Genomic DNA, 26,569 nt, shown 5'->3' with positions numbered 1-26,569 from the left:
ACCCCAAGTTCATCACATAGCCTCACACCTCAAGAGGCTGAGTTCAAGGAAAATATTCTTTCCAATCAATCCTCAAAGGTGTTAAACCTTAGTAGGTTAATGTAATCCAAATAATAATGGAATACTAGCTCAAACTAAGATCCAATGACTATGAAGGTAGTTTGAAGAATGCATGTTTCCCTTGATATCTTAATTTTTTACTTCTAGATCTATGCAAAGTATACTATATAAAGTAAAAAGCATAAAGTATTGAAATGACAAAGATGGGTGAAGAACTCATCTCAAAGAAGGACCAAGTGTTTGGACTTACATTTATTCTTCTTGTGTTGTTCCTATGGATGAACAAAGACCAATCAGGGCTTGAAACTATTGAATCTACAAAACTCTAAAATTATTTAACAATCTGGCAAGGTCAACATTTGCACAATGTCAACTTTCTCCTCAAGCAGATGAGCAATGCATATATGTTCAACTATGTCTGACCTTGATTGTGATTTTGCACTATTATAGTAATTAGATATTTTCTAATTAACTCTATTATACTTAAGCTAAAATTTAGGCACATAATAATTAATTATTTTATTAATGATTATAATGCAACATATGTTTTACCTTTTAGGGTTTTGATCTCCTTTATAAGGATGATCTCTCTTTGTAATCTTATTCACTCAATATATTTTGTTTGATCTAGCCTCCATAGCTTTTGCTCCTCTCTGTTGTGACAAGTGTTTGCATGTAGGTTATTCTTGGGAGATGTGGGGTTGATCATTCATCAACTTCCACATGAAATTTTGACAAATAACAAAAAGGGTACTCAGATCTACAACGTATTCTGCCTTTTGAAATCTGTTGGTATTTGAAATAATATTTTTTGGGTGGCCATGTAGGGACTTTCCTTACTCAACCCTCTATTTTGGTGATGTATAGCTCCACTAATTGCTATTAAATTAGTTATAATGTGTGTGATGCTCATGTATGAGCTTTGAAAGTGCAATGCCAAGATCTAAATATGTACATCTAAACCCTTGCATGAAGTTTTATACTTGAATGATGATGAAACAAAAAGGATATTTTTTAATTTTTGAAGAAACATGAGTTTTGATAGAGAAAGGGCCTTAGAAATGAGAAATTTTAAAAATTTACAATTTTTTCTTCTATGGCTGCTCCATAGGCAATTTTTACCAAACCTTGTTCCACCAAAATTGGTTTGGCTAAATATGATACCATATAGGCAATTTTGATTAGTCTTGATTCCACCAAAATTGGTTTGGTTCCATCTTGAATTGAAATAAAGGTCATCTAAATGCAGTTGGATGGAGACCAAGCCCTTAGGCTCATATACATAATGTTATTTTAAAACAACTTTTAATCAAATTAATTTAACTTAAAGTAGAAAAAATTAGCTAATTTTTAGAAGTGATTTTGATCTTATTCTTATGGAAGTAGAAAGGCAAAATTACAAAGGATCATCAATAAGGTACATTTTTTTACCAAGTTATTTTATACATTAATTCCTTCAAATTAAAGCATTATTATATTTAGTGTCCTAAATTAAAGTATTCATTGGTAGATTAAAGTATTCAATGGGGAAAAAAGAGGCAGATTAAAGAAATATGATTGAGTAAGAGATGACAAAATGAAAGGTCATCTACAAAACATAGTCAAAACCAACGTATTGAATTTTAGAAAGAAAATGTTAATATTCAAGAGGATGAAATTAGAGTAGGGGAAAAAATTAGTAGTTCTTAAGGTAGAAACATATCATTTGGCATAGGAAACTTGATAGATATGTTAGAATTCTTTAGAATAACTGAGAGGGGGGGTGAATCAGTTATTCAAGGTCCAAATGCCCTATTAATACCTTTTTACTACTTTTAATGAATCCATACTTAAATCAATCATATAAGCAAGTTACAACAAATCAACATGCAAAGATAAAACACTAAAGATCAACACATGACACAACGATTTATGTGGAAACCCAATTTGGGAAAAACCACCAGTAACATGCTACTTGATTCTCACTCTTCTAAAGTGATGCCCTGTTAAAAGCCTTCCCTATTAAAGGCTTACAACACACTATTAAATGTGACCTTGTTAGAGGATTTCACCAAACTGTTAGGAATGGGCCTGGTTAAAGGTATTTAGAACATTCACTTGGAATGTCACCCTGTTGAAGGATTTTTCTAATGGTTATTAAACCAACCTAAGTCCATAGGATTTAGACTTACAGTTGCAATTGCTAGAAAGTAACAATAATGGTCTTTCAATATGATATAACTTACAACATACTTTGTAGATTTTAGATCACACTTTCAGTTCAATCCTTATGCTTGGCTTTAATCTCTTTAGCTCTGACTGCTTGTCTTCCTCTCAAGCTTCGTCTCCTTGAGTCTTCTCACTCATTCTACCAATGCAATTATCTTTGTGGTCATCTATACAAATAGAATTTCTGTGCTATCTTCTCCTAGGCACATTCTTCAGCATTTCATGCTTTTATGCTTGACCACTATCTCCTTTTCTTCTATCCCCTCTCACTCTCTCTTTCTCTTATTAATTTATGTCTTCTTATATAGAAGTTTGATTTTCCTTTACCACTCAATTCTCCCTCTTCAATTTTAGGGTTTCAAAATTGATTAGGTAGGATACAATGTATCTACCCAATATCTTTTTTTTCTTCTTGAAACTTCACCAGTTGTATCTTAAAAATGTTCTACATGGTGTTCTGTGCCACCAACTCATCATTCTTATCTTCCTTTTAATTCATAGATTTCTAGGTAACAACCTTGTTGGCTTAGATCTGGCGAATCTTCGATTTCCTAAATAATGCAACAACTCGACATTATTGAGTTATTGGTGCTCAACACCTCTGTGTTACTCGGCACCTATACCAACTCAGCACTTGAACTTGCTTGGCACTTGAACTTACTCGACACTTGAACTTACTCGGCACTTGAACTTACTCGACACTTGAACTTACTCGGCACTTGATTCTACTCGGCACCACTTGGCATCTGAAGTTTACTCGGCATTAACTAGAACTTGCTTGGCTCTTACTAGCTTGCTCGGCTCCTTCTCTCTAATGAACTTAGTTTGAGCTTTACAAAAGACTTAGTTAAAACCTTAAATCTTTGATATGTTTCAGTGTGCCCATTCTTTGTAGTATGTCATCAAATACATTCTTTCATCAATGGCTTAGCTGATCCTTGTACTTCATTCCAACATCATAACTTCAACCTTTCTCTAGGTATTTTAGTTACATATTATTAATTGCCTCCACCTTGACAATCAACTAATTGATAGTATTTGGATCACTAAAGTAATTGTCATCCCTGCAAGTAGCAAGTTTGACATCAATGACAAAACAATGATTGAGGACATTCTTCACTAGTTCCATATTTTATTCCAACAATCTCCCTCAACTTTTCTTATAATTATTTCAATCATTTCCAAAAAGATACAAATAAGGATCTACTTTTTAGTCAAATTTCATCTAAACATATGGTATCTGAAAGCGATATTAAAACACACTGCAAAATAAATAGGGATGAATATTTCAAAAATAAAATTATATTTGAAAGAGCATAATTATTTCTCAATTTATTTAAGAGAAGAGATATACCTCTTGTTTTGGAGTTGTTGGACTATGATAACAAGAAAATCTACGTGCATAATGTTAATGAAATAATAGTTGAAAATTTGCAAGATGCATTAAACAAAGCTAGCAACACAGCTCAAGGAGGCAATTTAAGTTTTTCATGTCCAAAATTTATAGGGCAAAAGCACAACTACAATTCTATTTTTTTGAAGATAACCTTTAGGTTCTCACATCATGGACTATGCATTGTCAACTTGGTTATTGAATGACCAAGAGTTTGAGATACCCAACAATTATGTTTATAGTGTTGCAACATACTTTCAATTCCCTAACTGAAGAGCTCCTTAATAGGTTGGTTGAAGGTTCATCTCTAATTGGCATCAAAAATTATGGGAGTAGTTTTGTTGGCACAAGCTCATAAGAAAATCAACTCCTTTAAGCTCTCGATGTTTGTGTGTATGTGTAATAGTTTACTACTTGTCATGTCATGGCATTCAATCCAATATGAACTTGAACTCTACATCTAGGATAGATTTACATTAAAGGGTATAATTATTGTAGATGTAGATGTACATATGTTATGCACTATGAGTATGGGTTTTTTAGAAATAGGGATTACTGGGGGGGGGGGGGGATGAATCAGTAATCTACAAGCTTTAGTTGCCAACTGGATATTATTTCTTTCTTTAAACCATAAATAACAAATTAATAAAGTAATGCTAAATAGTAACAATAACCATGCAAAATGATAACTCATAACACCATATTTTGTTAACTAGGGAAACCCTGGGCAAAGAAAAACCCCAGTAGGGATGATACCCACTAGATAATATACTGATATATTAGTTCCTTTTTAGAGGATGGACCTTGTTAGGATTAAATGATAAAATTCAATATAGAGAGTCCTTATTAGGAGACTTTGAATACTTGTTAGGAGATTCCTAGCATAGTAGATGCAAGATGAGCCCACTATCCAAACATGCACTTCCAATTACAAGAAGAGCTTATTGCCCAAACAAGTGATCCAATTTTTGGAATATAGATTTTTTCTTAATTCAATCTTGGTTCATAAAATAGCTTCACAAACTTCGTATATATCACTTTCAAAAAAGTTTGCATACAATTGCTCAACATAATTTCTTCAAGATAGTACACACACCTAATCCCAAGATTTCCTTTGCATAATTACCATGCCATTTCATAAATTTTTTCTACATTAGCTAAGACCATAATACACTTTTCCAACTTAGAGTAAACATATAAGATGTCGACCCTAATTGGACAAGTAGTTATTTTGTAAACAAAATAATTTCTTTCCTTTAATTATGTTTTTCTCTTTCACTTCTAAAATAGGAATATCTCTTTTTGGTATAATCTTTACTAACTTTTGAGCTTATACATGTCATCATCAACATGTATATTATCACGATCTAACTTTGCTAGTCATAATATGACATCAACAACAAGTTACAAACAAAACCTTACATTGTTGTATACCAAATTCATACTTAGACAATTTTCTAAGTACCAAAAGCTAAGTATCTTTATTTTTTGATGTTTCCTATAAGCATGTACATCATGTGCTACCATAAATGACAACAATTACACATCTCCATTAGCCAATTGTTAACAATCTCTCCCTTTGGCATTGATGGCAAAAAAATAGGGAAAATTGGCTAAGTATCAAAAACTTAAAAATAAATAACACATTAAAATTATATCTATTATTATTTGTCCATTATACATATGCCCCCCGTTACAATTACTTTCATACTTTTCTTTTTTACCCGATTTACAAATTTCTTATGTACTTCTTCCCCTTTGACATCAGTGTCAAAGGTTAAGATGTCAAAATTTTTCTAAAAATTGTCCACCTATTGTCAAAATTTTTGTAACCATATGTGTTAAACTAATAGTAGCTTAATGCAATCATCAAAATTTCCCTTCAGACTATCCATACATTTAGTCCATGTCTCCTTGGTAGATTCATTAGAGGTGTGAATTGCACATAAGGTATATGATGCAATCTCAACTACATTAAGGCCAGAGTATAAAAAGTTAGAATAAGTGTCCTTGGCCTTGACACATTCCTTCTATTTATTCTCAATAAAAGATATTTCTAGAGAAAAAACTCTCTGAAATTCAATACTCTTTGCAAAATTTGTTCCTTTTGAAGTTCCAATTTTCTGATATCACTCTCAATACTGGCTGCTTGTCCTTCAAAATCATCAATCTCACTAGTTGGATGTTGTATCTGGCTAGATAAGGCTTCTAGCTCACTCATTATTCCTCCAATATAATTGTCAATATCCTTAGTCATCTTGTGATATAGAGTACACTTAATGTGCATTATCTTGCTATCTTATTGACACTTCTAAAGTTCCTTGATACAAGTATCAAGACTTATCAAATCATTCTTAATATTTTGACAAATGGTGCTAAAAAAGTTTGCATCATGCAATATTTGTGCCTATATTCTGCAATATTCAACAAATTTGTAAATTTTTCATCAAAATACTTTAGCATTATACGTGCCCTTTGTTCTACATCTACCTCTATGTGCTGCACTGCCAGAGTACTATGTAATCTTTCAGTAATCTCCATCAAGGTTCTCTACAGGCTCTTCATTATCATGTTCTTCTAAATAAGCTTTGATAAAGATGAGATCAAGTCAATTTCAACATCATCATCGGTTGCCAGGCTAGCAAGTGAAAGTGGAGTAGATGAACTAGAAGGCTTAGTGTCATCCTCCCTTTGCTTCTTCTCAGGTGCCTCCTTGACTCTTCTTTCTTCTTCCTCTTTCTTTCCTTTTTCTTTCTTCCCTTCCTCTTCTAATCTCGTCTTCTCATCTTATTCTATTTTCATTTTCATTTCTTCTTTAGCTACTCTTTTCTTTTCTTCCTCTACTTTCCTTTTCATCTCATCTCCAAGAAATTTTCACTTGGCCTCTTCTATTTTATTTTTCTCTTTTTCTAGTAACCTCTTTTCCTCTTCAATTTGTCTCAATTTATCTTTAATATCCTTGGTATGAGGTTTATCTTGTTCAAAACTTTCAAATGGGTTAGTATCATCAATGTTAATGGTAACATTGGTTTGATCTATCTGCATTGTGTCACCATTTACTGACACTTCTGTGATTGTGGGTGCTAGTGAAGATGCTGCCTTAGACTCTATCATCATTTGACTTATAGCTACTATAATCTCACTTCTTATCTTTTCCTTTTCACCCACCATAAATAGAAATCGTCTTACTTTGTTCCTTAAGTAAAGTGCTAGATTTTTTAACAATCTCTTGACTTCTTCTTGGTCATCAATCTTTCATATTATTCTTAACATAGACTTCCAAAGTTCTATGTCCTCTTCTCTAGTTGGTGCCTTCTTTTCTATGAGTTTTTCATAGACCTTTTCATTTACTCTACCTTCAATATCCTTCAGTTTTTGATTGTTGCCTATAATGTCTCTCACAGTAGAGATATCAATTTGATCTTTCTTGAAGTTACTATACCAATCATAAAATTTGTTCATCTAAGAAAAGCTGCCTTGATTAGCAATAGCTAAGTTTATCTTTTCTATCTCCAACTTCCAAGGTTGTCAAGCTTTTCCTACTAACTACTTTGAAGTTGTTACATTCTCTATTTGTTTGGCTTCTTCTTCTTCTTCTTCGCTAGATTGAAGAATTGTCAACAATGTTTTTTGTCTCTTTCCTAGTCCAGTGGCTTGTTGTTTGACCCTTTTAGTCTTTATGGTCGTAGCTTCCACTAATCTCTCAAATTTTCTCTTTGGTTCACTTGTCTAAACATTTGAAACTTCTACATAGGGAATGCTCTATTTAGAAGATGTCTCTGTAATAGATACTGACAAAGGTTGCAAATTTAGTATACCTTGCTTTATAGTTTGGTTGACTACTTGTGATTCACTCTCAGTCATATCAGCTTCTGTTATAGCTTTCTTCATTATAGTTTCTATTTTCTTGTCAGATGCCTTCTCCAAGGATGCCTGATGAGTTGACTAGGTAATCTCATCATAAGTTCCCAATTTATATTCAACTTTGCCCTTCTTTGATTTCAATGATAAATCAATATATCCAACTACTGTTTAATCACTCAATTACAAGTGCAATTTTGAATCTTTACTTCATTTCATTCTAAAGTTTTTTCATAATCAGATTTCCACTATCCAATATCTTATTTATTGGATGTCGTCTACATACTTCTATGATCTTCTCCATTGTACATCTATCACTACTCATAATCTCTGTGACTGATAAATATGGAAATCTTTTAAGCACATGAAAAAATATGTGATTAATTAATGACTAAAATCTAAACACACCATTCATAGTCCTTTTGATCTTTTCTAGGTTTTCAAGAAGTTGCATTCTTAGAATTTCAATAAGATTAACTTGTTCCTTCTCAATACATATCTTGAAGGCTACATAGATCAATTTGGCTAACAACTCATCAATCTTTGAACTTGCACACAAGAGTAGGCAATGATTCTACTCAGGAATCTTACATCATCTTGTTTAATGGTGTTGATCACCATGGCCTTTCCATTATATGCTACCTTTGTGTAGCTCTCAATTTTCTTCTTAACCATTTTCTGACCTATAGGTACACTGGCTTGTTTACAAAGACTACTTACCTCATGAATAAGGTTGGCTGAAATTTCAACTACACTATCTTGCATCCATAGTTTCCCATCATGTATCCTACTTAGTATGATATATGTCCGGTCATCTATGTTTAATTCATGGTAAAAATAATATTTGAATAGGTCTAGTTCCTTGAAGTGTTGAAATCTGAGTTTCACTATCATATCATGATTGAAAACCAGCTCTATATCCTTGTTCATATACTCACTCCCAATAGATTGAAACTTGGTAAGATAACTTCTTATATCTTCCAAATACACTACATTATTTTGTGTAATGGATAATGCTGAGTTAGGGTTTCCTTCTATAAGTTTCATGGAAACAACCTTCATTTTTGGTCTTTCCTCATTCTCAACATTGTAAACTACTAATATATCCATGATTCTATCAAATATGAACTTTTTATTGAAATAAATTCTATGGAAAATGATAAAATGCCTCTTCTAAAAATAGGGTTTTCTTCAAAATCGCCTTGAGAAGTCACTTTTGAATGCTCTTTTATTTTGATGTGATCACAATAAAGTGAAAATCAAATATGTACTCCATTTATTCCATCAACTCAAACTTGCATTAATTGTGTACTTTACAAACATGAAAATGTTGTCAATTGTGGTATGTAATCAAATATCTGCTCAAGATCTTCTATCCAATCTTTAGATGCTACTTGAGGTTTTCCATATCTTTCTTCCATCATGAAAAAGCTCCACAAAACTTTGCTCCATGAAATTCTCTGTAAAAGCATAGTTTTCATCTTCTACTGCAGAATTAACTTTGTTTGTAATAACAATAACTCTTAATTCCTTTGTAACTAGTTTACATAAGCTCCAAATTACAAACAAGCTTACGTACCATCTAAACTTATCTTGATACACCTTTTCCCAACTTCACTACCTCTAGTTCGATCTCTACATGAAGTTTTCAAATTCTAGTGTTGTGAACAGGCTTAATTCAACTGAATTGAATCAAACTTGATAACTAACTTTGACCTTCCTATTTCACCATCTTCTAGCTTATCTTTTGAGATGTCTAATCCTTTTACAAATGCCTCACTAAGTTCTTTTGAAAGTTCATTGACTACATTTCTTTATTATCTATTGTCTTTATTAGTTCTAGAGTTCCTCTCATGGTTCCTTCTATCATTTCTAACATTCCTTTCATCATTCCTTCTATTTTTTAAGTTTCTTCCATTGTCCTTCTATCTCTAAAGTTTCTATCCATTCTATAATACTTTTATGTATGTTCAAAGTTGTTACATAACTAACACACTGGTGTTCTACTTCTACTGATCAACAGGTGCATGACAATTCCAAGCTATGTGTCCAAAGTTGTTACACTTATAACACACAATTTTTCTTCTTTCCTCATAGGGTCTTCATTCTGTTGATGTCCTTTCATTAGATCTTCTTCTATCTGTAGGGTTAGTATTTCTAGATATTCTACTATTCCTTCTATCATTATCATACTTAGGTTTCCTACAATCAACTTCTTTATGACCCATATCATGACAATTATGACAATAAAAATCTTTAACATGATTAAATGACTTATTTGTACAATCTCTTTTTATATGACCTATTTCATTACATGAAAAGAACTTACCTCTAAATTCATACCTAGTTTCCTTAGAAGATTCCACTTGCTTTGGTTCATCCAATATCTCAACTTCCTTGTCTTCTTTAGGTTTATTAGAAGATGGAGTAGATTCAATCTTATCATCAAATTTATCTTTTTCTTGCTGATATGATCTAATCTCAAGTTTATTTGTAGACATGTTAAATAGATAACCAAGACCAATCTCATCATAAGTAGGTCTCTATATTGACATTGAATTATCAAGCTTTTCTCTACTAGAATAAAGCTTCTCAAGTTGTTTCTTGCACTAAGTTTATTCACCTTTCACAATATTATTGTACTTATGAAGTTCTTCATGATCTTTCAATGTTTCAAGATTAGATGTCTTCATTTCTAGACTTTCTCTAAGATCTACATTCTTAGATTTCAAATCAATTTCAACTTTGCTAGGATCACTCCTCAAAGTTAACTTCAGACTTGTAGTTTTCAATTCATGCTTTGAGACCTTGTACTCTATCTTCAACTTTGAATAATCATCATCACTTGTTTTAGATTTAGTAGATTCAAGCTTGGATTTGAGATGTTCAATCTTTTCCTTCACTTGTCCAATATATAGTTTGGAGTATTCATAGATGTCCTTCAACTTATCTCTTTATTTAGTATAGAGATCAATTTTTTCAAGTGCATCTTCAAGGTTCTTCATCAATTGTTCCATATTCATAGGGATCTTCCTCAAGCTATTAAGCCTATTTTGAGTAAGTAAGCTCTAATACCAATTGTTAGAAATAGGGATTATTGTGGGGGGGTGAATAAATAATCCAAAAACTTTAGTTGCCAACTGAATATTATTTCTTTCTTTAAACCATATGTAATAAAGTAATAAGTAATGCTCAACAATAAAAATAACCATGCACAAAGATAACTCATAATACCATATTTTGTTAACTAAGAAAACCCTGGCCAAGGGAAAACCTTGATGGGGATGATACCCACTAGATAATATACTGATATATAAGTTTGTTGTTAGAGGATGGACCTTGTTAGGAGTCAGTGAGAAAATTTAGTATAGATAGTCCCTATTCAGAGACCTTGAATTCCTATTAGGAGATTCCAACCCTATTAGGAGTTGCAGTATATTACATGCAAGATGAACCTAGTGCCCACACATGCACTTCCAATTACAAGAAGAGATCACTACCCAAACAAGTAATCAGAATTCTGGAGTATAGATTGTTTCTCAGTTTGATCTTAGTTCACAAAATAGCTTCACAAACTTTTCATATATTGCTTTCACAAAAGTTTGCATAGCTCAACATAATTTCTTCAAGATAGCACACACACCAACCTTATTGCAAGATGTCCTTTTCATAAATACCATGCCTTTTCATAAGTTGCTTCTAGGTTGGCTAAGACCACAATACACTTTCCAACTTAAATTAAACATCTAGGATGTTGGTCCTGATTGGACAAATAATTAATTTGTAAATAAAGTAATTTCTTTCCTTTAATTCCACTATCCTGTTTCACTACTAAAACATGAATCTTTTTTCTATATATTCCATACTGACTTTCAAGGTTATACACATCATAATCAACATATATACTATCCCCATCTAACTTCACTAGTGATAATATGACATCAACAACAAGTTATAAACAAAACAATACACTGTCGTATACCGAATTCATACTTAGACAATTTTCTAAGTACCAAAAGCTAAGTATCTTTATTTCCAAGGTCTCTTGTAAGCATGTACATCATGTGTTGCCATGAATGAAAAATATTACACATCTCCATTAGCCAATTATCAATAGGGTCATGGTTAGAACATCAAACATTTGGGTTGTGAGTTAAGCCATGGTATATACATAAAGGGTTTACTACGATATTTTAACTTGAGCATTAATGTACATGAATTAGGTAGAGAATTATTTATTTCTAGTTTTGTTGGTAAAACTAAGGTAACTTACCTTCTCATGATTCATTGTTTAGTTTATATAATTACTAACATATATTCCTCCTTATTTTCTAATAATTATATTTACTTTTAATACTAATGCCCCGTTATCATTCGTTTCTACATGTTAACCTCCACAATCATGTCCACTTTAAAACCTATTATTCCTATTTATCATAGCATGATTAAAATTATATAACTAACTTACTTAAGGTGAATTATAACAATATAATCATTAATTTACAATTCGACAACCACTATATGAACCAATTCCTGAATTTTGAATTATTCACCATTAATCACCTACATGCTAGAAAATTTCCCCTTTTTGCCCTTAATGACATGCCTCCTTCAAATATTAATTTAACAAATAAAGTTTTAACCTATATCATTATTTCAAGTAACATATAAATATCCCTAGCTAGCCAAAGAATTTATTCCATACTTGTGATTACTTTATTTCTCTACTAACAATCATGTTATTATATATTCTTTTATAACTTAAATATTCAAATACTTGTATCTATATTGATATTCGCTATCACCAAATTCCTAATCCCTAAACATGCATTATTTTTTTCTAATCTTATGCCCTTATATACTAATTTCCAACTTAATCCTACCTAACACCTACTAACCACTAACTTAATCTCCTCATGCCCCATTCCCTCTAAGGTACATGTCCCACCTTCCACCTTGGCTCACGTGCCCAACCCAAACCTCCAAAATCTCACCTTCCTCCATTCTCTTAACAATACCACCTATGTTTGGTCACATGGACTTCCCATCAACCTTTCTAGCACACATATGTTAAGCACTCCTTTCTAGGTGTTGGGTTTTTTAATCTATGAGTTGACTATCTCCCTTAATATTTGGCCATATTCCATCATGTGTTGGGTCACATAAGACATAACCTTTTTGGCTGGGATAGGGTAGCAGCCTTAATGAGGTTAATGAGAAGAGACCAACCAAGGGAAAGGTGGGATCACATGCTTGACCTAGTCTCATTAATTCGTAGGCACCATCTATAGTAAAACTTATATGCACCCATTTTCAATGAAAATTTATGTCTTTTAGACTATTGAAAACTTGATACAAGTGCATATAAATTGTCTTGTATCCACCAATTTGCATGACCCTTTTTCCAAGATTGGTACATGGATTTTAGAAGGGCATGTGCCTTCATAAAGGCATTTGACATAACTTTCCTTTGTTAGTTTATTTTTCTAAGGTGGGTACTCTTGTGAGATGGGGTGGATTCCATAGGGAAGTGAGTAGATCCTTTTTCTTTCTTTCTTTTATTTATTATTTTATGTATTTCTATGATTAGGACATGTATGTCCTCCCTAAGGGCCACATGATTTTTCTTGAGGAAAATGTTTAGGACTAGATTTAATATTGTAATGTAGATTATTTTCCCTTCCTATTATATATATTTTAACTTAGGAGTTAGAGATCCTACAAAATGTTTTCTAGGATTATTTTATTGGATTGTAATTGGTAGTGGCATAATTTCCCACTTCCCATACAAATTCCAAAGAGATAAAAATATATGTACATGCCTATTTTCTCATGGGAGTTCATCCATTATTTCAGTTATGATGTTTGAAATATTTGATTAGTAGTAATATAATGTTACCTTCACATTTCCATGTAAATACCTAGGTTAATGGACCATTTTAGAAATCTCTTAAACAATGACTTAACACAAGAAATGAACTAAAAGCATGATCAACACAACACTTAATAGATTACTCTTTTCTATGAATGATGGAATTTGGTTTAACATTTATTCATAATATAATATTTAGGGGGATTCCTTTACATGTACAATCTAATTGAAATACAATATCTTGTATTATTTCATGATTTTATTGAGCATAATATCAACAATTCATGTTCACTACATGAGTACCAACAATGAACTATCCTAGTTATGGGTCCATTTGAAATTCTATCTAAGATTATTTTGGTCATCAATCCTTCCATTTCAATACACCCAAATGAATGTGATTGAACTTACAATGCAATAAACTATAATCATCTCCCAATATTATCATCTCTTCCATTAAATTATATTTTACAATAATGTACATATAATGAAGATTTCATTCTTACAAATGTAATACACAACATAGATGGAGAAATCTTGATTCAAATGTGCCACATAATGTTAGGATTTTTCCTCATGCTACATCATCACATTGAGAAATATGAGCTTTTCTGATTGATCCATTAAGCACAAGAACCATGGAGACTCTCCTCCCAACTATAGGCCTCCAAAGAGATCACCCCTAAGCTAGGGGAAATAAGGCTCAAATAGGATACACACAAAAAACTCACTAATGCATGAACAACACATGAACACAACATTTCACAACCCCATCCTTTGCACAATGATTCTCAAATGGTATCATAAACATTGGGTGAAGGTGGGATTTTCAAAGAGGAGACTTGCCATATCAAACAATATTTGTAATAAGCAATTTCCATAATGTTTTGGGGCTTTCACAATTATTAATTTCCATGCCCTTTCAGGCCTTTCACAATCATCCTTCTCTTCATAATAAATTCCCAAACACATTATCATCAACTATAGCTTTCCTAGAGCCCATACTCTATCAACTTCCTCTCTCCACCATACTTCCCTTATCACTCCCAAAGCAAGATCTGAATGATTATGGCTATAATGGAACCCATACTCCAAGGCTCTCAACTACATTTTCAAGCCCAACTAATCCCTTCACCAAAGGATTTTCTTACCTCCCAAGGGTGAGTGAAACCTTCACACCCCAAATAACATTCATTGCAAAAACAAGGAGAAACCAAAGTAACAAAATGCAAAAAATAACATGCCACAATATTTAAAACACAACACATAATGCAAAATTATATTTCTCTAAAAAAATAGATTCAACACCATAATGCAAGCTTCAATGAGAAACTATGGCATGAGCACCAACCTTGAATCCAAGCAAATTTCAATGGTAGTTGTTGAAGATCTAACTTCCTTAGCTTTTTCCCTCTAGTAACCCTAATTGTCTATAATCTTAGAGAGTGGGTGAACACTCTAGTAGTTTTTCACAAGCCCTCTAAAAAGGCTCATCCACTATCCCACTTTTGGCAAAAAAATCAAGCCTACTATCTCTTACGCTCTTGTCCCTACAAAAATGCAACTTTGACTAACTGGAAATGTGAGGGTAACAACATGGGGCAACTCCATTTTCGAATTGGTTGAAAAATACAATGTTTTAAAGGGTCTCCTAAGTTAGCTAGGAACTTAAATGGTTAAATTTAGACTGTTAACATGTTATACTATCATATGGGTGACTTCTATTCAGAAAAATAGCACTTTAGGACCACATTTGGGCCCTCTAAAATTCTTATCAAGTTCGAATCTGAAATTCACATGATGGTGACCCATCCTAAAACTATCCCAAGTGGGTTTCCTTAAGTATAGAATGAGGATTAGGTTTCAGTTAAGTGATCTCATGCCTAAAACCCTAAATGACATGTCATCTACACATGGGCAATTACAAGTGCCAAGTGACACATTACACATCATAATGACATGTCCTTAATTACTCATGAATTGAAATATATCACACACATGCAAACTCACATTTATGAAATAAATACATAACAATGAGGATTTGAATCTTCCAGAGATTCACCTTGGCCATACTATGTTCACATAAGTTTAAACCTTGTTTCCTCAATTAATTTCCATGGTTCAATTCCTTGCACACTAAAATTGAGCATTAGTAGTCCAATAAAAATCATATAAAAATACGTGTATATATGTGCATGAGAATTCAATATTGCATAATTCACATTAATTAGCATTTTCAAATTAACATTGTAGTATACAATCATTCACATAATTCACATTAATTAGCATATTCAAATTAAGTTTCCTTTCTAATCATTTTCATAGGGAATATTCAAAACATTGTAATATCAAATCTACATATCAACATTAATCTCTATTTAACATGGTCAAATTAACATTCTGAATATCATCATAATCTGTTTTCTATCATAGTAGTGAAACACTAAATCCATAACCATCAAATCATTAAGCATGTGAGCTAGTTCCTAGTAAATATCATATGTTAAAATCCTAACTTATCAATTTAACATTTCAAGCATCTTAGCAATTCGATTTAAATCAAAATAGTGAAATACTGAAAAAATACATCACCAATCATTAAAACATGTAAGTTAGGTCCTACAACATAACTTAGTGTCATCACAATGCAATATTAAAATAATATAACCATAGAAGTTTCTATCTACCTAAACCACAAGCGTTTCAAAAAATCATGTCATGAAATGTCAAAATATGAGTGTATCATCTATGTTATGATGGGTCAAGGTGAGGCCTCACAAAGTGTCACACATAGAGTGTTGATGACTACAATATCTAGTAGGAAGTTGACATAGAGAAAATATGTACATGCAATTTTGTATTTACTATAGATATAGATATAAAAATTATTCTAAGATATATTAGGAGGAGAAATATGTTAGATGAAAATATTGAAAAGAATTGAATAAATATTAATAAGCTTCCTTAAAAAAAAAAATTCTAAAGATGTAAATATATAGGTCATTGAATATTCAACCACATGCTCTCATGTTTCTTCCAATAGAGATGATACTATAGAAATAAAAGATAAAGAGACAATGCGAAAACTAAACATTAAATTTTTTTTATAGGTATAACACAAACTAAATTATTTCAAGCATTCAAGCAAAAAATTTCAAATGTGAAAATATATCAAATAATGTTTAAGTAGTGGTGTCCTTGCATTCTAAATAATTTATGCAAAACTTGTTTTTGCTAAAATCATGTTGAATTTGATCTATGCTTGTAATCATACAAAAAAAGTTATAACAATACTTATTGCAGATATGGTCATCCCTAGAAGTATGACACAAAATTTGAAATTTATATTATGTAATAAATAAAGATATTAGAAGAGTTAGAAGTAAAAAAAGAAATGTAATACAATGATTGTGGTGATTTGCATAAATTTCCACTATAAATTGAGAATATTGATGATTCAACACCAATTTTGTGAGGAGTTTTGAATATAAGACAAGAGATTAATCAAAAAAAAAAATTGAAGGAGAGTGAATTTCCCTACATTGAGTTTCTGACCAAATTTTGTCCTATGATATATCCACATATCCAACATTGTCATGGTGCATGATGACAAGTTAAATAGCTTCGTAATTCTAAAAACATGTTTCTCACTTGGTTGTAATCTTTCAGTTGTAGATGTCTATGAGAACTATATAGTTTCCCCTCAATCAAAACTTCATGCCCAATATTATCATTCAAAACAAGCTTCAGTATTTGTTCAAGTGGCCTACAGACACACACAATTTCAAGATTTGGATGAGATGGAAATGTTTGGCTGAAATGAACACATTATCATCAAGGAGGTTCATTTCTATATCAATGGTGATAAAGTTCATGATTATTTAGCAATATATTTTGAAGATCTTAGAAATCATGAGATAAAAGCTTCAGAGTACTTTGATTTGGTTTGATGGTTGTCTAGGTAAGTACACATGTATTTCAATTCAATTTTTTAAAATTATAACTTATTTATGATTTTCATTAATTTCAATTTGATAAATTTTATATTTAATGATGTGTGTTTGTCTGAAACCTGTCTAATTGGACCCCCTTCAAACAAAATCCCCTCATATGTCCTTTAGTATAGCACAACTTTGTACATTTATCCCCTAGTAAGACATGTTTAAATTTGTTGTTTAGGTGTTTGTGATATTACTCCTCTTCTAGAAATCCTCTTTTTCTACATAAAATACCATTGCAGCTTGCTAAATTGGCATGAGAGATGGTTGCAATCATTTTCCAATGCTTTGGATATAATTCACCTAGAAAGCTAAGGAATCTGTGAGGCCCCCACATTTTGATAGAAGCATTATTATATGTCATGGCCCAACCAAACCCTCATTTCCTACTTCATAGATCCCCTAATATTTTTCATCAATTTCCCCCTCGGATGCCTTTACACTTCCTAGTAATGCTTTTAAAAGCATTTGATGGTAGAGGGAAGAGTGGTATCATGAAAATTCACTATTGCCAACTATCAGTATGGAAAGTTTTCCAAGTGAGATGTAATACATTCCACTGAAAGTCCACTCAATAATAGCCTAATCGACTAAAAAAAAATAGTATTCTTATATGTATGATGGTGGGCTTGGCTAATATCAATTGAGTTTAAAATGACATTAGTTCTTCGCTTATTTAACTTTAAGAGAAAATTAAAATCTTTTATAGGGACGAATTTGAAAGAGACAAATAGTTTTAAAAAATCTAGATATTAGTTGTAAGGAAAAATAACAAGTAAATGTAAAAAGTTAAAATAGAAGGAAATGAAAGCATTGTTATATTGGGGTGTGTGTTTATAAAAGAATAAACTTGTTTATTATCACTTGTCAGTAGGCCAAATATTGTTGTAACATATTTGCAAATCCTTATATTAAATGATTATTAAATGAACTCTAATATGCCCATTAGAATCCATTTTTTTTGTTTCTTTTATATTATAAATATTAGGTTTTTTAAAAACTAGATGATAATGTCTTAACTTTATAATTTTTCTATTTTTTTTTTTAATGTTTTGATTGGTTGATTGAATTGTAATCTTGTATGCCATTTTATGAATCTTTAGATATAATTCTTATTATTATATTATTTATCATTTTTATTTTATAGAAGTTATTTTTAAAACCCTAATTTCAAGCACATTTCTTCGACTAACATGGCCATTATAAGTATCATGGCTTCATTATATTTTAATTTTTGTGGGTAGTAGAAGAATATAAATATTCTTGTCTTAAAATTATGTTAAAGATTAAACATTACTAGCACAACAAAAAAATAATGTAAATGAATAAAAATATATAAATATACACAAAATCCAAAAAGATTACTTGGAAAGAATGTAATTGGGAACCTCCTCCTTCAGGATGGTTAAAGTAAAATTTTTGATGGGGCCTCTAGAGGTAATCCAAGACCAATAGGCTTAGGATGTATTATTTTTTCAGATAATACATAATACCTAACTAAACATGCCAAATCTTTAGGAATAATATCTAATAGCTTAGCCAAATTTGAAGCCCTAATAGAAGAATTAACTCTAAGTAAAGAGACAAGTTTTAACAAATTAGTTATCGAAAGAGACTAAAAAGTTATCCTAAATGGATTAAGAAAAAGAGAGACCTCGAATTGGATCCTTAATTCTAAAAATGAATGTGCCCTACCCATCATTGATCAACTCAAAGAAATAATCATAAGACATATTTATAAGGAAGGTAATAGAGAAGTAGATAATTTCACTAACAAAGGAGCAGATGGAGAAGAGATTCTAATAAGACACACTAATATGATAAGTATAAGTTAGACACTTGTTTTTGAAGCAAAATTGGTTTATAACTTTATTACCAAAATAAACATGTTAAATTTAGCTAATATCATGGAAGATAAATGTTAATAAGTGACATAGTTTCAATTTTTTTTAAATGTTTCCTTGTATCAAGAACAAAGTTATAAGTTTGGAAATAAAAAATAGGTTCTCAAATTGGTTAGATTACTCTTAGATATTTATATAAGGGCTACACGAAGGATACATATCCATATCTGATCTTTGGTACCCAATTGAGATGATTCTTCAAATATAAAAATAATCTTGGGCCTTGTCACCTTTTACCTATAAAACGATATTACAAAATATTATTTTTTATGTAATTTTTTTTTAATTAGTAAAAGGCTTAGTGCCCTATATATATATAGTAAAAACTTTTGTAAATTTTTATTCCCCATTCAAAGTGTAGGTATTCAGGGAAAAAGAATGGGGAAGAAAACCCCCAATGTTGCTCGAGACATTTATTGTCTTGTATATATGTAGATACATTTGCCTTTGATGCAGGTCAAAGGTCTTTAAGAAGGCATACCCTCCCTTATATTTTCTTCCCATATATATTGGAAGGATTAGGAAGACATACCTTCCTTTACACAATGATTGATTACTTATTAAAATATATATTTTGAAATTTATGTGGTATATACAATTTCTTTCACATATCCTCAAATCTTCTTTCTGATATGCTTTTTTATCTTCTCACTTTTTCTAAATTGTGTTTGAATTCTAGCTTCATATTCACTCGTTGAATCCTTTGCACTTCTGTAAGAATCCTTCCCTTCCCTTGTTTGATTACTGCAAAGTTCATGACTTATATAATGACCAAGATCATTATTAGATAAATTCCATATCTTGTGAGTTAACTGAGAAAATACTACTTATTTTCTACTAGGTTGCTAATTGATTATCTAAATGATATAACAAGAAAATGTTTCCTCTACATTTTATACTATTTAAAGCACATTTTTAGACATTGTTTAGATTTCTGCATACTTAAAGTTAAGCATTGGATTTTATAATAAATAATTATTTAAATTAAAACCATTGATTTGGAATTACTAATTTGATATAAGATTCTAATTTAAATTACTTCTTAGCTAATTGGTTGCTATTTTTAATGTTAGATCTTCCCAATCAACTCCTAAATTTTCCAAAGCTCATCTTTTACATTTTCTTCTATGAGGGCTTCTAATTCTGTCATATTATGGGAAATCTGTTGAAGTTGATTAAAGATCAATCTCACAGCTTCCAAGAATCACATTCATGCAAACACCTATCACTAAAAGAGAGAAGCAAAAACTATAGAGGCTAGAATTGCTAGATCCATAGATGAGACATTCTTGATGAGCAAAAAGAGAGATTGCTATAATCTAAAGTGAATCAATTAATAAGTAAAAAGAAAGATCATCCTTATAAAGGAGATCAAAACCCTAAAATGTTCTAACCTAGCTTGCATCATAATAATTAATAAAAAATTAATTATTACATGCCTAAAGTTTAGCCCATGCAAACTAGAGTTAATTAGGAAATATCTAATTACTCTAACACCCCCCCTTAAGATAAACTTAGTGAGTAGCTAAAAACCTAGAAACTACTACAAAATGTAGATTTGGGTCCTAACAACAAGGCCTGATGTGGTACCCAAGCACGACCAAATCTCTACAAGGAGGAGAAATAAAGAAAACCACATGGAACAAATCCTAGACCAAAAAGAGATGGAAAATGTGTTAAAAAGAACTAGTGAAGGACTAAACAAGCCTCCAAACTAGGGAATGTCCAAAAGATATGAATAAAAGATCATCATGAAGAACACCACTAATGCATGTAGAAGTTGCAAAGCTTTGTCAAAATTAACTATTGATTTAAAGAACCTCCATTGAAATAGAACTTGACCAGGTAGAGAAGACTACAATCTATATTGAATCAGGAGGCACACAAAGGGAAACAACTGAACTCAAAGCTACGAATGGCATGAAACACCAAAGCTTGAAGAGCTGATCAATAGAACATGGAAGGCTACATCCAAAGGAGGAACAAAAAGAAGATTATCTATATGGTAAATTATCCATCTCATTCAAATTCATATGTACCCAGCCACTACATCTACCTAGTACATAGGAACAAATACTGAATACATAGCTCACTCCATCAAACCAAGGAAGCATGAGAAACAACGAAAGAATCCCCCTAATGCAAATAAGGGTGAGGTGATAGGAAACTAGAAAAGTGGGCCAAAAGAATTGCATGTCAAGGAACCATGATCAATATGCACAAAAGAGTACATATGTGTGTACTGAGGTGATCAATCTCAAACATGTCATGAGGCTAATGTCATAGAAGGGAGGCTCACTATACAAAGGAAGATGGCAAACAAAGGGAAAACATCAACCCCCCATGGCACTTTAGTTAGAGTAGTGCATGTATAATAAGGCAAAGAATATGGTGAATCCAAAGAATACAATGATTTGTATGAGTGTCCTTAGATGACAATCCTCAAATTAGAAGGAAAAACAAGACAAAACTACTAAAATAAAAGTACAGAAATCTAAAACTTTATCTAAGTGTGTTTGCAAGAATGCATACAAATAATGTCTAAATAGACCAAAAGAGACATAAGACTGATATGATCGATAGTACAAGTCATGAAAAATCATCTTAAGAAAGAAAATTAATCCTCAAACCTGAACAACCAAGATATCCACCAGAATGAAAAAATGCAAAAGAATTAATAGAATGTGCCAAGGGTAGAATCTAGAAAAACAACTAGCATCATTGGAAAGATCTCAGAAAGACCTTTCCAATGATATAAATAATTCCCAAATTGGAGATTAGATATTCAAGATATGTCCCTTGGAGTGCAAAATTTCACCCCTAACTTTGACAGTAGAAAAAGCCATAAAAAAAGCATCAAAACTGAAAAACACCTATATTACTATGATGGGCTCGGAACTAGGTTTTTGATAATATCTTGTTTTTGAAAAATACAATCTATATGCCTAGTATATGAGAAAAAAATTGAAGGTAGGTCCAAATAAGGCCAGAAGAGGTGACAAGATATGTTAATGTAGTGCTGACATGGTGCTAATGTCAGCAATTGATGAACCCAAATTTGATGGTCGAACAGTCATTGAGGCAAAAATGCCAATAAATTGACCCCTATAAAAAATAAATTGATTAATAGAAACACTATGTTGGATCAAAGGGTTGGTGCCAAAAAAAATTGGTGGCCAATAAAGCATGTACAAGTGTCAAAAAGAGATTCACTAGCAAATAAAATGCCTATACAAGTCAAACCTGTTGATGCTAGGAAAATCATGGTATGAAACCACATCTAGAAGATGGTAATAAAAACCTACCATAAATCAGTTCTCCAATGAAAGAAGACAAAGGGAAATGACTGGGATGTGTGTAAATAAGGTGCAAGAAAAAAAGCTTAGAATCTACCTTCTTAAATTAAAAAAAACACCACAAATGGAAGAGATAGTTGATGTTTGAAAAACATAGTCAATCCACCTTTACAAAGACATATATAGTGGGCCCACTATCACATGCCAATAAAATCATCTACAACTCTCTTATCCATGAAACATCCACCCAAAAAAGTTGGTGAGGTTCAAAAACACCCCCATAGGAGGGATGACTCATAATTTAACATTTGTAGCCCAAAAAAAAATGTCCACCCATCAAAACTCATGTGTATAAAGAGGTGAAAGAAGCACTTGGGGCCTAAGATCAAGATACATAGGCAATGAATGGGGAGTGAAATGGTGGGACCACTTATGAGGAGCCCAGGATAGAGAAATAGGTGCTCCTTACAACCTCCAAAAAATTTCAAATGGGGATTGTTAGAGAGAAAGAATGGTGCAAAACCCAAAAACACATGGACCAAAGCACTATCGGTGGGGTCCCAAGATGGGCCTACCTAGACATTAGTAAGTTTTGACCATTGCCTGAATGCATAATATGTATGCAGAGGCTAAGGTAGAAGCATTTCGAGTGGATGATTTTGTTGTAGGCACTTCAACCCAATGTGTAGTCAACCAATAATTAGCCTTCTCCCGAATAATATGATTTTACCATTGAAAGAGCCCAACACATGATCTTCGAGTAGAGAGTTGTACCAAAACATAGGCTCCAACCATTCTGCAAGCATGAGGGCCAATAAAGTTCCAAAGTGAATGAAGACCACCAAAATATCAACATGGCCCAGTATATGAATCAAGCTTAGATTTGCCAAAGGCACACATGCCAAAACAAGCATGAGGAAGAACATCGAGGATGGTTTCCAAGCAATCATGCCATGTGGACTCAAATTGAACATGCGCTCCAATAAAAAGGTTTCATCAGTGATAATGGAAGAGCACCAAATTAGGAAAATGAATTTGGTTCAAATTGTCACTTCAAAGGAGAAGAAACTGCCATGAGGTGCTTGTCCAAGCCCTAGAAAAGGGAGAAATTCAAGGAAATAGAATGCTCCACAAGCTCCCAAGAAATCACACCATAAATGAGGTTGAGGTCACAACCAGAGATATCATATTATTGACTCTAAGGCTAGGTACCAAAAATTCATGTATGTGTAGAAGGCCCAAGATAGGCCCAAGCCATGTAGGAAGCCATCAGACGCATGAGAAAAACTATAAAACCAAGCAAAGAAGCACGAGAGATAGGTGGAGCCAAGGTGTAGATGGGCATGACCTCTACGAATTGTAGACCATAGGGGGCCCTCAACCAACAAACTACCAATGAGGTGAGCAGGAAGCACAAACTGCCTTTCAAAAGGCTTACAAACCTATCACCAAAAAAAGGGCTTGGGTACATGTGGAGTTACTAAAAATGTGAGACCCTCTCTTTGTAGTCAAACACATGCACCTCCTAAAAAATAAACCCAAATTTTGCTAAAAACAAGCCTTAAAATCCATGCTTACGTTGACCAATTTTGATGGCACAAAACCTATAAACCTAAAAACAACAATAGAATAATTATCATTTTCAAAGAAATTATATTTTTGCATACTTATTTGCCAATTTTAAAGTTAATTTTCCACAAATCTAATTTATCACTAATTTGAAAAATCTAATTTATCATACTATTGAATTTCTCGCAAATAGAAAGAAAATAGTTTTAAAATAAAAAGGGACAACTGTAGTTTTTATAATAGTTAAATCTGTACATTAACTAATCTATTAATAATTGATTATCTTATCACCTAACATGTTTCTGATTCACCACATAGTTATCTATTTGTTCACCTTATTTTTTATTTGTTTTTATTAATTTTAGAATTTTAAGATTAGAATATTAAATTATTTCTAATATATTTTTTAAAGTAATAATATACTCAATTACTACACACACACACACATTTCTTATACGCAATTTTAAAATATCTTGTTTCTCATCATGTTGTCATTCCCACGTTTCTCATTTATGGTAACATAGGCTCATATTAGATACTATTTGTTGTGGTGTCCACAATACATGCCCCATTCCTTGCTGGAAAAGGGGACCTCCTACTTTTTTCAACTCCTAGACTTACAGTTCAAGAGTCGGGAGAAGAAAATTTGGTTAAATGTTTAAGTCATAGAGTTAAAAAAAAACACAAAATAAAAATAAAAATAGAAAAACACATAAAATTAAAAAATTGAAAAGACCAAAAAAAGAAGTCAAAAAACACAAAAACATTGGAAAATGGAAAATTTTGAAATGCAAATTTCAATTTGAGAAAAAAAAAAAATCCTACCCTCACCCCTATGCATGCACACCAGGGCACAGTGCACAATTTTGTTTGGTGCACGCAAGGATGATAGGTTACAAAAGCCTCCCCCCCATCTCTTTCCTTCATTCTTTTAAGTGACTAGTTAAGGGGAGTGCCTACACACCATGTCTGCGAGCGGCACCCATGTAGTGCCTTCGAGTGTGTCCATGCGGTGGTACTCACGCACCGCACCCTTTTTAGGTGCGCACACACTACGCCCGCAAATCAACACCCGCACCCTATGTCACATATTTTTATTTATTTTTATTTTTGTAAATTTTTTATTTTTAAAATATAAAATTAAAAAAATATATATAAAATTTCAAAAAATAAAAATAAAAAAGTCCCCAAGGGAGACATTTTTTTTACTTATGCTATTTGGTGACTAATGACATTTTCTTTTGTCATTATGCGTAGGTAACGTGATCAAATGGCATCCACATGCGGAGTAGTAACCAAGCTCGTAGTTTTCAAATGTTAATGCATACCCCCAAAGTCGAGGTTACATGATGATTACACTAAGATCAAAGATACTGACCTCCAACACACAAACTTGGGGAAATTTCTTGAAAGTTTGCAACAATCCAACACAAAGGTCAACCTTAGTGTCCACATTGATTTGATCTAGATTAGTGAGTGTAGGATCACATCCTATGTTAGTGCAATTAGCTGAATTGGTCATGACCCTATCTCAACACTTTGTTCCTAACGAGAGAGTAGTCAAGAGTGTTATTGGAGAAGATGTCTTAGATCTGTGACCTGATAACATGGAGAGAGTCTTCCATCTTCCCAGATCTAATCAGTTCATCTGACTCTCTTATGAACTAGTTGATAGATGGGACACAGAGCATCATCAAGAGGCTATCGATATCATACATTCCTTATACTTCATTGAGAAGCCACCCCGAGGAAAGAAAATCAATAAACTGGATATGACTTAGGGATATATGAAGGATGACATCAAATATTCTATCATTCTCCTGAGCTGATTCATGGGCTTACCTGCAGTAGGTCATATAACGCCATTCATGGTCAACTTTATTGAGACCATCAAGCATGCAAAGATACCATTGGATTGGGCCACCACACTAAGTGAAAACCTGTGTGAGAAACTAAGAATGGTAAAGGATAAGGAGAAGTTCTACATGACTTCTTATTTGGTGCACCTACTTGCAACAAGGGCAAAAAACTATCCCAGATTGTACAGAAGGGGCAGTATGCAAGATCCCAATGCCTGGCCATACATACTCTACCCTTAGTTGGCGAAGAAGAAGCTCTCAGTGTATAGTAAGGAGTATAGAATCATAAATGATGCTTTCATCTTTGCAATTATTTGATTCATTGAGTGGGACTATGGGAAGAGGTTATCTAATGAAGCCAAAGCACAAATTACAGCTCTCAGAGCCTACTTCATTCAGTTTAAGACATTTACATATATTCGGGTGGGTGGTGCATCTACGAATCCTAAGAGGTTTCCAAGATATCCAAGTAACAAGATGGCCCTATTGGAGATCTCCCAACAAATTGAGTTATCTAATAAGAGGATCAAAAGACAATAGAGACCCTGC

The sequence above is a fragment of the Cupressus sempervirens genome, chromosome 10, assembly GCF_028749045.1.
Source record: "Cupressus sempervirens isolate cs-2001-9-10 chromosome 10, ASM2874904v1, whole genome shotgun sequence".
Taxonomy (NCBI): domain Eukaryota; kingdom Viridiplantae; phylum Streptophyta; class Pinopsida; order Cupressales; family Cupressaceae; genus Cupressus; species Cupressus sempervirens.
This window is presented reverse-complemented; position numbering follows the sequence as displayed.